Source organism: Molothrus ater, chromosome 2 (genome assembly GCF_012460135.2).
Source record: "Molothrus ater isolate BHLD 08-10-18 breed brown headed cowbird chromosome 2, BPBGC_Mater_1.1, whole genome shotgun sequence".
In the NCBI taxonomy this organism is placed as follows: Eukaryota; Metazoa; Chordata; class Aves; order Passeriformes; family Icteridae; genus Molothrus; species Molothrus ater.
The window spans coordinates 41,860,683-41,874,615 of NC_050479.2; the positions used below are offsets into that span (position 1 = coordinate 41,860,683).

The window sequence follows — 13,933 nt, forward strand, 5'->3', positions numbered from 1 at the left end:
TGTATGTATTTAAGAAATGTAGGAGGCTTTTGCTTTGAGCTACTTTGATGTACAGCAGATTTTCTTAGCAGCTGAGTGATGTGGTAGGAGCATTTCTTTCACAAGGGAAAGTATTTTCTGTTATAGAAAACAGCTTATTTTGCCGTTGGCCTTCTGGCTTCTGTAGGAAGAAAAGGACAAAGGATCAACTAGTGAACTGTCAGTGTGGAGAAGCGTGATGCTTTCAGGTTTTGTTTCTCACTGATTTTACTGGGAAGCATTTCTGCAGAAGGCAGAGGTAGTGATGTAAAATACTGTGAACACTGTGAACACTGTAACCTTTCAGTCTACTCTTTTAAGGTTTGTGTCACAGAGCATAGTGAGGCCACACCAGTAAGAAAAATAAATGGAGTAAAGATGTATTTTACTTAACTGCTAAAACTTTCTAAGGGAGAAGGGCTGGACTTTGGCAGAGGTTTGGATTCAGGTTCTATCAGGAACTTGGGTGGTTTGCATCTCTTTTTGGGATTACTGTTCTTAATTGGATCATATCTTTGGGAAGCAGCTCCTGAAATCCCTTGTGCATTGGGGAAAACCAAGATTGCTACTCACTGTCTTGGTGTACCACAGCTGCCATTCAGTGCATCCCTTGCCAGCAGCAAGTGAAAGGATTTGGAAGATACCACAGTCATATTTCCTGGAAAAATCTCTTTGCCTAGCATCTTGCTCCTGGGAAGCTGAGAAGCCTCAGAGAAAAATGAAAACAGTAATTATCTGATTTGCTTCTGCTGTGTTTTGCTGCTTTGGAATGTGTTTGGAGATTGTTTACCAACAGGTGGTTGTTTCATTGGTTTCTGGTGTGAGTGTTTTCACTCATTGGCCAGTTGGGGCCAAGCTATGTCAGACTCTGGAGAGAGAGTCACGAGATTCATTAGTATCTTTTTAGCCTTCTGTCTGCATCCTTTCTGTATTCTTTAGTATAGTTTAGTATAGTGTTCTTTAATATAATATAGTATCATAAAATAATAAATTAGCCTTCTGAGAACATGGAGTCAGATTCATCATTTCCTTCCTGCCACGAGGGTCTCAAAAATACAACAGGAAGATACTGAAGTGGGCAGCTGAGGCAGGGCCATCTGCACTCACAGAATCAGAGTGATTCAGCCAGGAAAGGACCTTAAAGATCACCTAGTTCAAGCCCCCTGCCATGTGCAGGGACAGAGAACCCCATCCAACCTGGCCTTGAGCACTGCCAGGGATGGGGCAGGCACAGCTTACCCTGCCAGCTGTGGCCTGTGGCATTTGTGGTGTGTGTGTATCAGCTCCACTTTATGCAAGAAAGAGAGCTTTTACTTTCTCCAAGGCTTTCTCTGGTCTGAACTCAGCACTTGCTTAAATTTGTGTGCTGCTTGCATTAAGGGGTGTCAGCTGTGGTTTAGGCTAGTTTCCACTGTCCTAAGATGATGGACTGAAAATACGTTTGGTTTGTCACCCTCTACTTTCTTTGATGTAGGAGAAAGACTGTGGGTAAAAAATGTGGGGGTTTTTTTTCTTGGTTTGTGGGTTTTTTGACTCAGAATGCTCCATTTGGCTGAAACTGTGTTCTTCTGCTCATTAGGCAGGCATGAAATGCAAATATCTCTCTACACAAGGAGAAACTTAATACAAACCCCCTCACCAAATTCTGATAGGGGAAAAGTTGACTCTTATTAAATATGCTGTATCTGAGACTGAATTGTCTTTAATTGTGTTTTGCATTACCTTTAGTTTTTGGTTTTATTCCCATTGTCATTTCCATTTCATCTGGCAAAACAGAGATTTCTAAAAATAAGAATCAGAATAACCCATTGCTCCCTAGTACCTCTGATTGTTGTGGTAATGTATGAAAACTCTTAAGTCAATAGTGTTTTGACTTCTGTGCATGCCGTGACACATGTGGAGTTTATCTGCACCAGAGATCACAGATTGTGTTAGCTGCATCAGTAGGAGACATTCTTGTTAAGGGATTATGTTCATCATTTCTCAGCAAAACAATCATTGCCAGTGGCAATGGAAAATCATGAGAAGATGAGATTTTGTATCAGTATGTTGTTCACACACCTCTTAAACACAAGTGTGGGTGGATTTTTTTAACTTCTCCCTGACTGAATTTATTTTTGTGAAGAGTTTTTGTTTTCAGTCGCTAAACTGCTCGCTCAGTCCTCAGCCTTTGTACTTCTGAAAGCAGGTATTTGACTCCTGGAAACTTACCAGCTCCTGAAGAACCCACAAATATGGGACAACGTGAGGAAAAATACACTCTGAAAATAAAAGGAAACAGGGTGATTTATGTTACCACATATTCACATGACTGGCTTGGGCTGAGACTGCTTCTTCCCCCCTTGAAAAAGGAGGGGTTTGTTAAATTCCTCTAGTACTATGGAAGACAGTCTTGGTGTTTTTACTAACAGGAGGGAGCAGCAGTGGACAATTTTGCAAAGCAGCTTCTCTCCCCTCACAGTGTGCAGGAAGTGTGAGTAGGAGAAGCCCTCACAGGTGGCTTTTCCTACACCATGGGCTGTGCAAATCAGCACAAACTTGAGATGTCAGTGCCCACCACAGGCACTAACATGGGCACTCTGATGCATCCTATACCTTTTCCCTGTAGCCACAGGTGTGTGTTACCTGTTGAAATCAATGCATAATCCACAACGTGAATGTAGACTATTTTTTCTTCTTACACCACTTAGTCAGGATTTTTGATTTATGTGGACACAGGGAGCTTCTCCAGTGGAAGACCACGGACACAAGAAGGTGCAGGTGCCCTTCCTGTTCATGTATTTTTGTGACACCATCATCTTTGCACATATTTTTTCAGGCATTAAAATAGAATCCCTGAAAACTGAAGGTAAAATGTTGCCAATTCCATGCTCCTGAGTCCCACATGATGTTCTAGTTCCTGTTACCACCCGCAATAATCCACGGAGCCACTGCCAAAACACCTTCATTCTAACGTGTGCATTATGCATAGATATTTGTATATACACAATTTTGTGTTACTGCAGCTTTGTCTTTGGCTTACGGCGTAATTTTGTTTGCGGGGACCCGTCATTGATTCGTTTGCGGCATCTAGCGTCGCAGGACCGATAACAACCATTTTATTTAGACTATAAACTACGAGCGACTGGGTGACGGGTGTGGAGAAATAGATTAGTATTATCTCACCGCAAAGGGGCGACCACGGCAGCCGAAATAGCTCAGTTGGGAGAGCGTTAGACTGAAGATCTAAAGGTCCCTGGTTCGATCCCGGGTTTCGGCAGAGCCGTTTTCCTCTTTTCCTCGCCCTCCCGGGAGGCGGCGAGCGGATCCCGCTGCCGGCCCGGCCCGCGGGCTCCGAGCGCCCCGGGGCTTGGGCAGCACCTGGGAATTGCCTGCGGGCTCGTACCCACAGCGTCGCTCCTGGCGCAGCGTGCCCTGCCTTCCCGTTTCCCTTTTCGCCTCCTCTAAGTTCAAGCTTTTTATCTAGGGTGGAGGAAACGAAAGCAGCGAGCTTCCTTCCTGCTCCCTCTCTGCCCTTCCCTCCCTCAGGGCGGCAGGGACGGGAGAAGGGAAAGTGAAACTGCGTGATGAGGAGCGGGGTGAGCGGGAGGGAAGGGGCAGAGGGGGAAAGAGCGGCTCGAGGGGACTGGGACGGGGACAGAACGATTAGAGGTTGCTTCTTGCCAAAATCTGAAGCGCACTTCAAAACTTCCCGGACCTCACTGTTCCTCTACTCTCAATAGATGGCTGAAACTATTTTACTTCACAAAAAGTGTGAAAAGGGCATATTATATGGCTCTACGCAGATATTTACTGTATGTATTATGTTGTATTGATTAGTAGTGCTGTATTAACATTTTAATAGTATGGTAAATGTAGTTTTGCAGTTAAAATGTAACTTTTGAAATTAAAATAGGAACTATGAATGTGGGATATTTTTTTAAAGAGGGGAATGAGGTATTAGCAGCCACAGGACACCAAAATCTTTCAGAGAAAAAGAATTTACTGCTCCCTTATCAGAAGAAATGAACTTTTCCCACCTCACTCAGCCCTGAGACGCCGTTAGGATTAAGAGGAAGAAGTTGACACTGACCAGACAGAGTCATTTGTTTGAATGGAATTTATGCATCATGTATGAGATATATGAATATGCAACAGGCTATTGCTTTTAAGGGTTAATCCTCTGTTAATGTGTGTCCTTTTTCATGTGTCCTTTTTCGTGTGTCCTTTTCTGCCCAGAAAAAGGTAGCCGGACATCTGTAACTCTTTGTTTCTATTATCTCATATTGTCCTAATACAAATTGTCCAAATTTTTATTACTCTAATTGTATTACTATTTTTATAACCATTTCATTACTATTAAACTTTTAAAATTTTAAAAACAAGTGATTGGTGTTTTTCACAATATGTATTATGTTGTATTGAGTAGTAGTGCTGTATTAACGTTTTAATAGTATGGTAAATTTAGTTTTGTAGTTAAAATGTAACTTTTGTAGTCAAAATAGAAACTATGGATGTGGGATTTTTTTTAAAGAAAGGACTGAGGTACTTGCATCAGGTAGCAGCCACAGGACACCTAAATCTTTCAGAGAAAAGGAATTTATTGCTCCCTTATCAGAAGAAATGAACTTCTTCCAGCCTTGCTCTGCCATGAAGACACCGTCAGGATTAAGAGGAAGAAGTTGACACTGATGGAATCCTTTGTTTGAATGGAATTTATGCACCATGTATGAAGTATACGAATATGCAACAGGCTGTTGTTTTTAAGGGCTAAAACACTCTGTTAATGAGTGTCCTTTTTAGGGCTTATTTTGTCCAGAAAGAGGTACTCGGACTGTCCATAACTCTTTGTTCTTATTGTCTCATATTGTCCTAAATTCTAATTGTCCAAATTTTTATTACTCTCATTATATTACTCTTTTTGTAACCACTTTATTACTATTAAACTTTTAAAATTTTAAAGATTGGCGTTTTTCACAAGGCCAATGAATAACTTTGAGGCCAGGAAAGCTGGTGATTAATGTCACCTCGTCTTTACCATTCATCTGTTTCTTCCTGATCCTTTCTTTACATGTAAATTGAGAAAAATAATTTGGATTTGCTGAAGCATATTTTTAAGGAGAGTGTCTGGTTTTGATTTGAAGACATGAAGAGGCGGACAGTTCATTGGTTGTCTTTGGTAATTTGTTGCAATTTTTTCAAATATATACCTTTAATCTGGACCTACCCTTTGTTAAACCTTTTCTCTGCTAGATCAGAGACCTTTCTTGGTACCTGGCATTTGGTCATTACAAAACTGTCAAGTCAGCACCCACGTTTGTATTGGTAAGCTAAAGAAATTAAATTTTTTCTGTCTTTAAGACATTTTTTCCTGCCTTTGGTTTATTTTTTCTGGTGACCTTTTTAGTATGCTGACACCAGAACATGAATATACATGTTTTAATACGCTGACACCAGAATATACAGAGAAAGGACTTTCAATATTGATGTCACCAGTGCAAAACACAGCAGCAAAGCATCTCCTTTACTTCTCTGTTCAGCATCTTTCATCTCTTCATGAGAAGGTGTCACTGGTCCTTTTCTAATCACAGCATCACAACAAGCACTGGTATTGAATTACTTGTCCAATACAAGGAGCACTTGCTGCAGATGAATATCTAATTAGTACAAAGCAAGGGTAGTGTTACTTAGTTCCTTACTGATAAGACATGTAAGGGGTAGTATAACTGTTTATATTACTATTTTTCCTAAAGGATTTTTAAGGGTTTGAAATAACATTAAGACTGCACACTGAGTACTTGAGTACTCAAGGATGGAAGGAAATGTTAAGTAGCTTTTTTTTTGGCCAAAAGTGTTCAATTATTCATCAAAGACTTTTATAGTGCTTTGGGGAAGAGTTAGGGAGGTATTAATTTCCTGCAGATATGTGATCAAAGAAGCAAACCCAGAGAAGGGCTGTTTACTTTTTGGCCTTTCCACACTGCTGAATAAAGGAGAGTCATGGTGCAAGCTTGGGTGTCAGACCTCTGACTCTCTGCTTGGCTTGTGCACTGGCACCCTGAGGGACAGCTCAGGGTCATTTGCTATGAAGGGACTGCTTTTATGCAGTGGTCTGGCTGTAACCTCCCATGCTGCTCTGGAGGTTTGGTCTCCTCTGCTTCTGAGTTCCTCGAGGGCCAGGAAGGGTGTGGGTCTGATTTTTAGCAGGAGTACCCAGGCACAAGAATCTATGACAAATATGTGTTATGTTAGTGTCTGAAAATTCTATTTTATTGATAAAGATAATATTACCTGTAATGGCAATTCCAATCTCAGAGCTTTTGTGATGTTAAACAGAAATTTTGTGGAGCACTGAAATATTAATGGTGGTAGCCATGGGGAAGGGGGGAAGAAAATCTTGTTTTTTGTTTGGTGTGGGATTTAGGTTGCACACACTGAGTAAGGCCTGAAGTGAAAGAAGAGGATAAAATTAAGAGATAACCCCAATTCTGGAACTTTTTAACTCCTGTCTGTTTGATTTTGCGGGCTTGATGCAGATTTCTAATGTGATTTGGCAGGTTCTGTGAAAATAACCTCAAGTGTTGCTTTATTGCTTGTCACAGAATATTCAGGCAGTTTTTCATTCAGCTGTACCTTCTTTACACAATCTTTTTTTGCTGCACTCTGGGCCTCTTCTTGCCAGCAAACATTTCCATTTATTTTTCTATCAGCTTCTTCCCTCAAGATGAACCCCCTGCTAGGACACAAATACAGGCTGTCTGAGTAGGCCTTTATGATTTAGTCACAAAGTTCCTTCTCTGCAACTGGGAAGCTTCTCTGCTCCTACAGATAAATTCACATATGCTTTTTTAAATGTCCACCTAATACTGAAGTTAATACCTGGCAGGGATTCAGAGGAAAAAAACCTTTTCATGTGCTTTCAGCCTTAGGCAAAGATTCAAAATCTGGTGGATTTGGTTCATGGGCTTTTTCCATGGCCATCCTTGCCTCCTGTTTCAAGTGCATGAAAACTGGAGCAGAAGGAGAGGATCAGAGAGAGGCACACCCCACCTCCTGGCTCTGCTGCAGTCATGGAACATGACAAATAATGGAGAAGCTCAAAGCTTTACTGTGAAATACCTCTATTTGGAATTTCTGACAGTGGTGGGACAAAGTTGCTGTGCCTGGTGTTGTCCATAGGCTCAAGTTCAGATGTTTCTTGTGTGAAGTGCTCCTCCTTTTCCTCCATGTCCCCCTGTAGAGCTGCACATCTACATAATTTAAAAAGTCTCCTCCTTGTCCCTGAAGGAATTTCTGCACTTTATAGTTGTTACTGTCTTGTCTACCTCTCAGCAGTAAAATTTCCTTCTCTTTGTATTAAAAATTGGGTTTGTTTGCTAGAAAAGATTTGTTTCTGTCTCTTGACTGAAAGATTTCTGACTTTGTCTCCTTCACTGTTTACAGATATCTGGTAAATCTCATTTAGTTACATAATGGGACAGATACAAGGGGTTTAGAAAACATGAGTCAGGAGTCACATTTAGGTTTTTTATGTATTTAATGACAAATCTTAGTTATAGTCTATTTGGTTTCTGATCCTGTAGAAGAGCTAGAATGGTGCTTTTCAATTATCTGGGAAATAAATGCAGTAAAAAGGCAACAAAAATTTTCAGCTGATGATGCATTTCTAGAATCCAATAGTTTACATTCAAGTCTTTTATTTCCCCTGTCCCCCTGTGAGCGAGCAGAATAGGATATCTGTTTATCTTGTTTGAGTTCTGCTCAGGAACCTCATTTGATCTCATTCCTAGGGAGTTTTGGGCTGTGATTGTTTTTTTTTTCCTCCTCCTTTTTAATTTTTTTTTCTCAGTGATCTATTCCAGAGTTCCTACTTTATGCTTTTCTAATAATGTAGGACTCTTATTCCATTATATGTAGAACTATTGAATTTATGGTACAGTTACCAAGGCAAATTCGGGATGCCTAAAGCTTAGCCTTCAGTCTAGCTAAGATCATCAATGCTGCCTTTATCCCTCAGTGAACCCCAGGGGGAACATTATATTTTTTGTTTAAATGTACATACATCCTCTTGCTTAGAGCAAGGGAGCATTCATTACTTTGTTCACAATGGTCTTGGAATTTAGACCACATGACATGAGGGATGAATATATTTTGTTCCATTTTATATTTTCTGTTGGGATAAGTAGTAGCATTAGTATTTTGAATAAAAATGGTGAGAGAAGAATGTCTTCTGGATCAAGCTCTGGGAAGTTGAATGTAAGGTTCCGAAACAAACTACACTGTGACTATAATTTCAGATATTATTTCAAATACTTGTCCTATCTTTCAGTTTTTTAAAAATAAGGTACAGTCAGATCTGGATTTCTTTCTTCATATTTCTTCCCCTGTGACAGGGACAGTTTGTTTCATAGCTGAATTATTGAGACAAGAGACTCTGTCCTACCTATTTCACTTCACATTTTTGTAAACTGGCAGAGATCTGCTCTGTGTAGATCAGGCCCTCCCCTACCACAGCCATTTAGTGACATTCATTTGATATCAGTGACATTTAGAATTTCAGTGACTGTCTGAAGTCAAACTAGTCACCCTTACCTCCTTTTAATATCAAGGTAGAGAAATTGGGACAGAAGACCTTGCCAAGATGCCTGCCTGATAATGGGGTGTGCTGTTCCCTGGAGGTGCTTCTTTCCCTTCATAGAGTACTGGTGAATATCAGGGTAACTGAGATTTAGTTCTCTTACCTTCCAGATTCTGTCTTTCTTAAGTGAATCATGCTTTGTATTCTATGTCTGCCTTTATAGTAAGCCGAGGATAGAATCTTATTAAATAATTCTGAAGGTAAAACTGTCTTTGGATAGGTGGTCGCCACAGCAACAGTTTGATCTGCCAGTCAGCATTGTTTTAATCTAAATTATAAATGGTTTAAGCTTATATCCATGTTCCTACATAATATGGGCACTGGAAAAAGTGGGCTTGTTTAGTTAGGAAGTGACAGAGTACTGAGTCCCATAAACCAAATGATGATACTCAGTCACGATCACTGAAGAAGTTTCTCAGACATCTTGAACGAGGGAGTAGGATGAAAGAAAGATCTTACAAAAGAAATGAAAGTGCGCTCAATCTTTATCTCAGAGAGAAATGAATAAAACCGCAGTAAGGCAACACCTGACTTAAAAGTGTAAAAATGTGTCTGCAAATAATGTTTATTTAAGGCTGTGGAGAGATCTGGCAAAGTTGACACAACTTTGACAAAGTTGACAAAGTTGACATGTGCTGTACCAAAGCAGTTTATGAGTGTAGGACTTTCTATTCAAGTTGTGCAGGGTACATGCTTCAGCTGGCATGTGTCCTTGGGGAGAGGAGAAGCAAAGTGCCAACAAATTCGGAGCTCTGGAACTGTGTGTGTCTTTAAATAATGAGGAATTCCCACTGCAGTCAGATCCTGACCTCTGGGAGGCAAGTTCAGCTGGACCACAAGGCCTGGTGAGGAATCCATGAAGAATCTGGGGGGAATTCCTCTGTCTAAATGTAGCCCTCTCATGCATATTGTTCTTCTCGGAGTTGCTTTTCTCTTCTAACATGTGAACATGTTGTTCCATATAAATAATTTAAACCATATACGTTGGTTTTCAGGAAAATAATTCCGTGCATTAGAAAAGGACTGGATAAATAACTTAAATATGAGAAGCCAGGAGATGATGAGACTGTTCATAGCTCATAGAAGAGGGTTTCTATGCAATGGCAGGATCATGAGATCCTCAGAGCTGTTCTGACATTCCAGACTTTGACCTCATTCTCCCACATACCAGACAGGGAGACAAAGGGTAAGGTGGTGACAGGGCAGTAGCTTTTGTTGAGAGATCCCAAAGACATACATTTGCTAGGAGATTGGGGAAACCTAGAACATGAACAGGTGTCTGAAAACCTCTGCGACAGGTTTCCTTATAAAATGATCTTTCTTCTTGTTATCTCTAGAGTCATTATGAATTGTCATGTAATTTATTTACTCTTCTGTTGATATACTGGTTTCCATGCCAGTTTATATGTAGAATATTTTATTTTGACCAAAATTCTTTCCAAAATTCCAAAGGCCAAATACTTTTCTGGCTTGATACTAATCTGTGCTTGAGTACAGTAGAAGGAGCCTGAGAAACAATAGTGTCATTGAGGAAAAAAAAAGTGAACTTGCTGCCTACTTACTACTCAGGAATCCTGTATTACTTGTGTGAATTGTGTTTAGTGATTTCTTTGCCTGTAGTTTTGAGTATTCTTTTTCTTTATTCCCTCTCTTGCCACAAAAATATGTGAATGTATTTGTCCCAGAAATGTGTTGGCATATGGATAAACTTCTTTGCCAGCCTTTGATGACAGGCTGAGAAGTTTTCTGTGGGGGATCACCCTATGCATGAATCCAAACTACAAGGTAGCTGAAATACTGTTTTCCTGTACTTTCAGAGTAAATCCTAAAAACTGTAATTAAAAATTGAACACAGTTTCAGATGTGCCAGCCTTATCCAGTAGCTCAGATGTGTGGTGTGTTGGGTTGACTCTCACTGGATGCCAGACAGCCTCCAAAGCCACTCTGTCACTGCCCTCCTCAGCTGCATAGGGGAGAGAGAATATAGAGAAAGGCTTGTGGGTTGAGATAAGGGCAGGGAGAGATCATTCAGCAATTCCTATCATGGGCACAACAGACTCAGGGAAATTAGTATAATTTAGTACCAGTCAAATCAGATTGGGGCAATGAGAAATAAAATCTTAAAAACACTTTCTCCTCACAACACTTCCCCCTTCCTGGGGGGAAATAAAATCTTAAAAACACTTCCCCCTTCCTGGGCTTAACATCACTCCAATTTCTCCACCTTCTCCCCACCAGCAGTGCAGAGAGACAGTGAATGGGAGCTGTGGTTAGTCTATCATGTCTCTTCTGTTCCCTCCTCCTCAGCAGGAGAACTCCTCACAGTATACCCCTGCTTCTCTGCCTGGGGGGGTCCCACAGGAGACAGTCCTCCATGAATTTCTCCTGTATGAGTCCTTCCCACAGGTGCAGTCATGCAGGAACAGACTGCTCCACTGGGGGTTCCTGCAGGGTCACAGGTCCTGCCAGCAGCCCTGCTACAGCACAGCCTCCTCTCTGCACAGGTCCTGCCAGGACCCTCCTTCCCAAAGGATCACAGCCTCCTTCAGGCATCCACCTGCTCTGGTGTGGAGCTCTCCCCAGGCTGCTGGTGGGTCTCTGGTCCCCTGTAGACCTCCATGGGCTGCAGGGTCCCAGCTGCCTCACCATGGGCTGCACCAGGGGCTGCAGGGGAATCTCTGCTCTTGTACCTGCAACACCTCCTTCCCCTCCTTCTTCTCTGACCCTGGAGTCTGCAGGGCTTTCCCTCTGACATATTTTCTCTCCTCTCTCTGTCTGCAGTTGCCATTATGCAGTAATTTCTTTTCCCCTTTTAAATCTGTTATCCCCAAAGTGCTGCCACTTTCACTGATGGGCTCAGCGTTGGAGCCAACTGGCTTTGGCTCTCTTGGACATGGGGGAAATTTCTAGAAGAAATTTTTAGAAGAAATTTCTCACAGAAACCACTCCTGTAGCTCCCCATCTGCCAAACTGTGGCATGCTAGCCCAGTGCTTGTGGATAAGGCAGTGCAATCACAGTTTGGTTAATTAGCATGGCTCATGTGCTCAGATTGGCTGCCTGAAAAGTCCTTTGATGGTTCAGGGCAGTAGTACCAACACACAGCATGACCCATTTTTCAAGGCATAGTGAAACTCTGTAGTAAATAGAAAGCCATTCAGGTTACTAATTTGTAAACTGGTATAGTGCTGATTCTGTGCAGCCCCAAAAACAGCTCCTTTATTTAAGTGTGATTGCGTGGGAAAAACAGAGGAACTTCTCAGTAGTGACACACTGAAGAATGGACAGTGCCTGCTGTTTTCCAGTGATTAGTAGAAATACAATTGTCTTTTTGTAATTTTGTTCAGTGTGTTCCTCATGGCGTGTCATGCAGCAGCAGAAACCACCATTGCTGGCGACGCAGTGACGCCGGGATGTGGGATCTGTGCATCCTCCTTCTGTTTGTCTGGGTGTTCCCCCTCAGCCAGGGAAGACACTCCTAAAATGCTAATGCATTACTGAGGGCAAGAGACTGCTGCTACATCTGTGCCAGGACTGCATGCTCCCAGTGTTGTAGAATTATGTGGTTGTGACGGAGGGGAGTAATCATAATAAAATCTACACATGTGCCACTCTTCTACTCTCAGTTTTATTTTCCCTGCACACTAAGTAATTTCCATCATCCTCTACCTGCTGTTCCTTTTCCACACTACAACTTCTCTAAAAACAGCAGATTTCTCCTTCCTTATGTACTACATTAGAAACCTATTTTCTTGCCTTACCTTATCTTGCCTGCCTCAGTACCTCACCTTTCTCTGTGCTTACTCTTTCTGTCTCATATAGGGTTTCAAATAGATGTAGAAACCTTCCTATCAGTGTCTGAATTGAACCAGCTTTGATTAAAATTGTTGCTTGGACACATATTTTGCATATAGACCCACCAGTTCAGGGGTTTGATTGGTTAGCTGAATGCTATCTGTGTATTTTGAGTTTGTTTTGGTGATGCTGATAAGTGAGCGTTCACTTTAATTGCTTTCAGATATTATGTGGGTAACTTTGGTACAAGACCTTGTCTGATAGATTCAAAGACAGATCCTTCACACAGAAGAGAGATGCATTTTGGTGCTGAGAGGGATGGGGAGGAGTGTCTTTCAGAGGGATTTTGAGCCAGTTCTTTCATTTATAACTCCTGAGCTTCTTCAAGATATTTTTTCAGCAGCTATTCATACTTTCTGTCTTTTTCACATGTTGTGTCAAGAGCAGCAGAAAAAAGCCAGTTCCAGGTAAATTGAATCCAAAGTGAGGTGAGTTGAAACCCATTTCAGAATACATGGTATTGCTAACATGCTTTATGCCTCCATAAATGAGGTAGAATCATATTTCAGTTTGTCTGTCAAACAGTAAGTTTTTCATATAAAGATCTGAGAACCTAAAAGTGCTGATGACAGTGTTCATGGTGTGGATGAACTCTTTAGCTACATGCTGGCAATAATTTGCTGCATTGATGAAAAACTTCTTGTGGCAGAATGGTTGAACATCCATGGAAGTATTGAATACCACAGACACAACAACCATGGCTTTTTTCATTATATATGCTTATAAAAATGGCTAAACAACAGAGCCAGGGAAGGTGGAGGGGGAAGGAAGTGAAAGCTTTCAGTGAAGCAGGGGAAGTTGCCAGTTTTTATTTAGTATGGTGGATCTGAACTAATAGCTATTGCTTCAGACTCACAGAATCACTTATCACTACTTTATTTTGTTTATTAATTTTATTGCTGTAGGAGTTGCATTAAGAGCAAGAACTGCTGCACACTAGGAGCCTTTTGAGGATATTTTTGTCGGTGTACTGAACAGAACCACTGAAGTGCATGTCTGGTGTGTGTATTGATCTCAGAGACTGGCTCCTGCCAGGTGGGTAATAAATGTTCAGCTGTGACAGTTCTGAAAGTCTAACAGCCAGACCACCTCTACAACAACCTCTGGTGTAATGATGGGGAAAGGATTACAGAGCAAATAAGGACCATTCACTCTTTAAAACAATTAAATAATTAATTTTGCATGCAAAAAGGCTATTAGGAAGCAAACCCTTCCCCACTTGCCACTCAGATGTTTTTAGTGCAAGCAGTGAAGTTCAGTAGTTGGCAGGTGGAATCTCCATCCCAAATTTACCACAAATTACCACATTTATTAATTTTTGTTAATGGTGCATCTCTATCCTCTGTGCTTCCAGTTAGTTTTCCACTGCTACTGCTTTAATGGAAAGTATTATCTTGCAGTGAATGAAATAAAAGAGAAGAGGTTTCCTCTTTTATTTATCATCT

The 13,933-nt window shown here is 41.2% G+C and overlaps 1 non-coding gene across 1 annotated transcript; it reads left to right on the top strand.

Moving 5' to 3' along the window:
- Positions 1-3,204: 3,204 nt before the first annotated feature.
- Positions 3,205-3,277, top strand: TRNAF-GAA (transfer RNA phenylalanine (anticodon GAA)). Its single transcript has one exon. It is a non-coding gene; the product is annotated as a tRNA-Phe (tRNA).
- Positions 3,278-13,933: the final 10,656 nt, after the last annotated feature.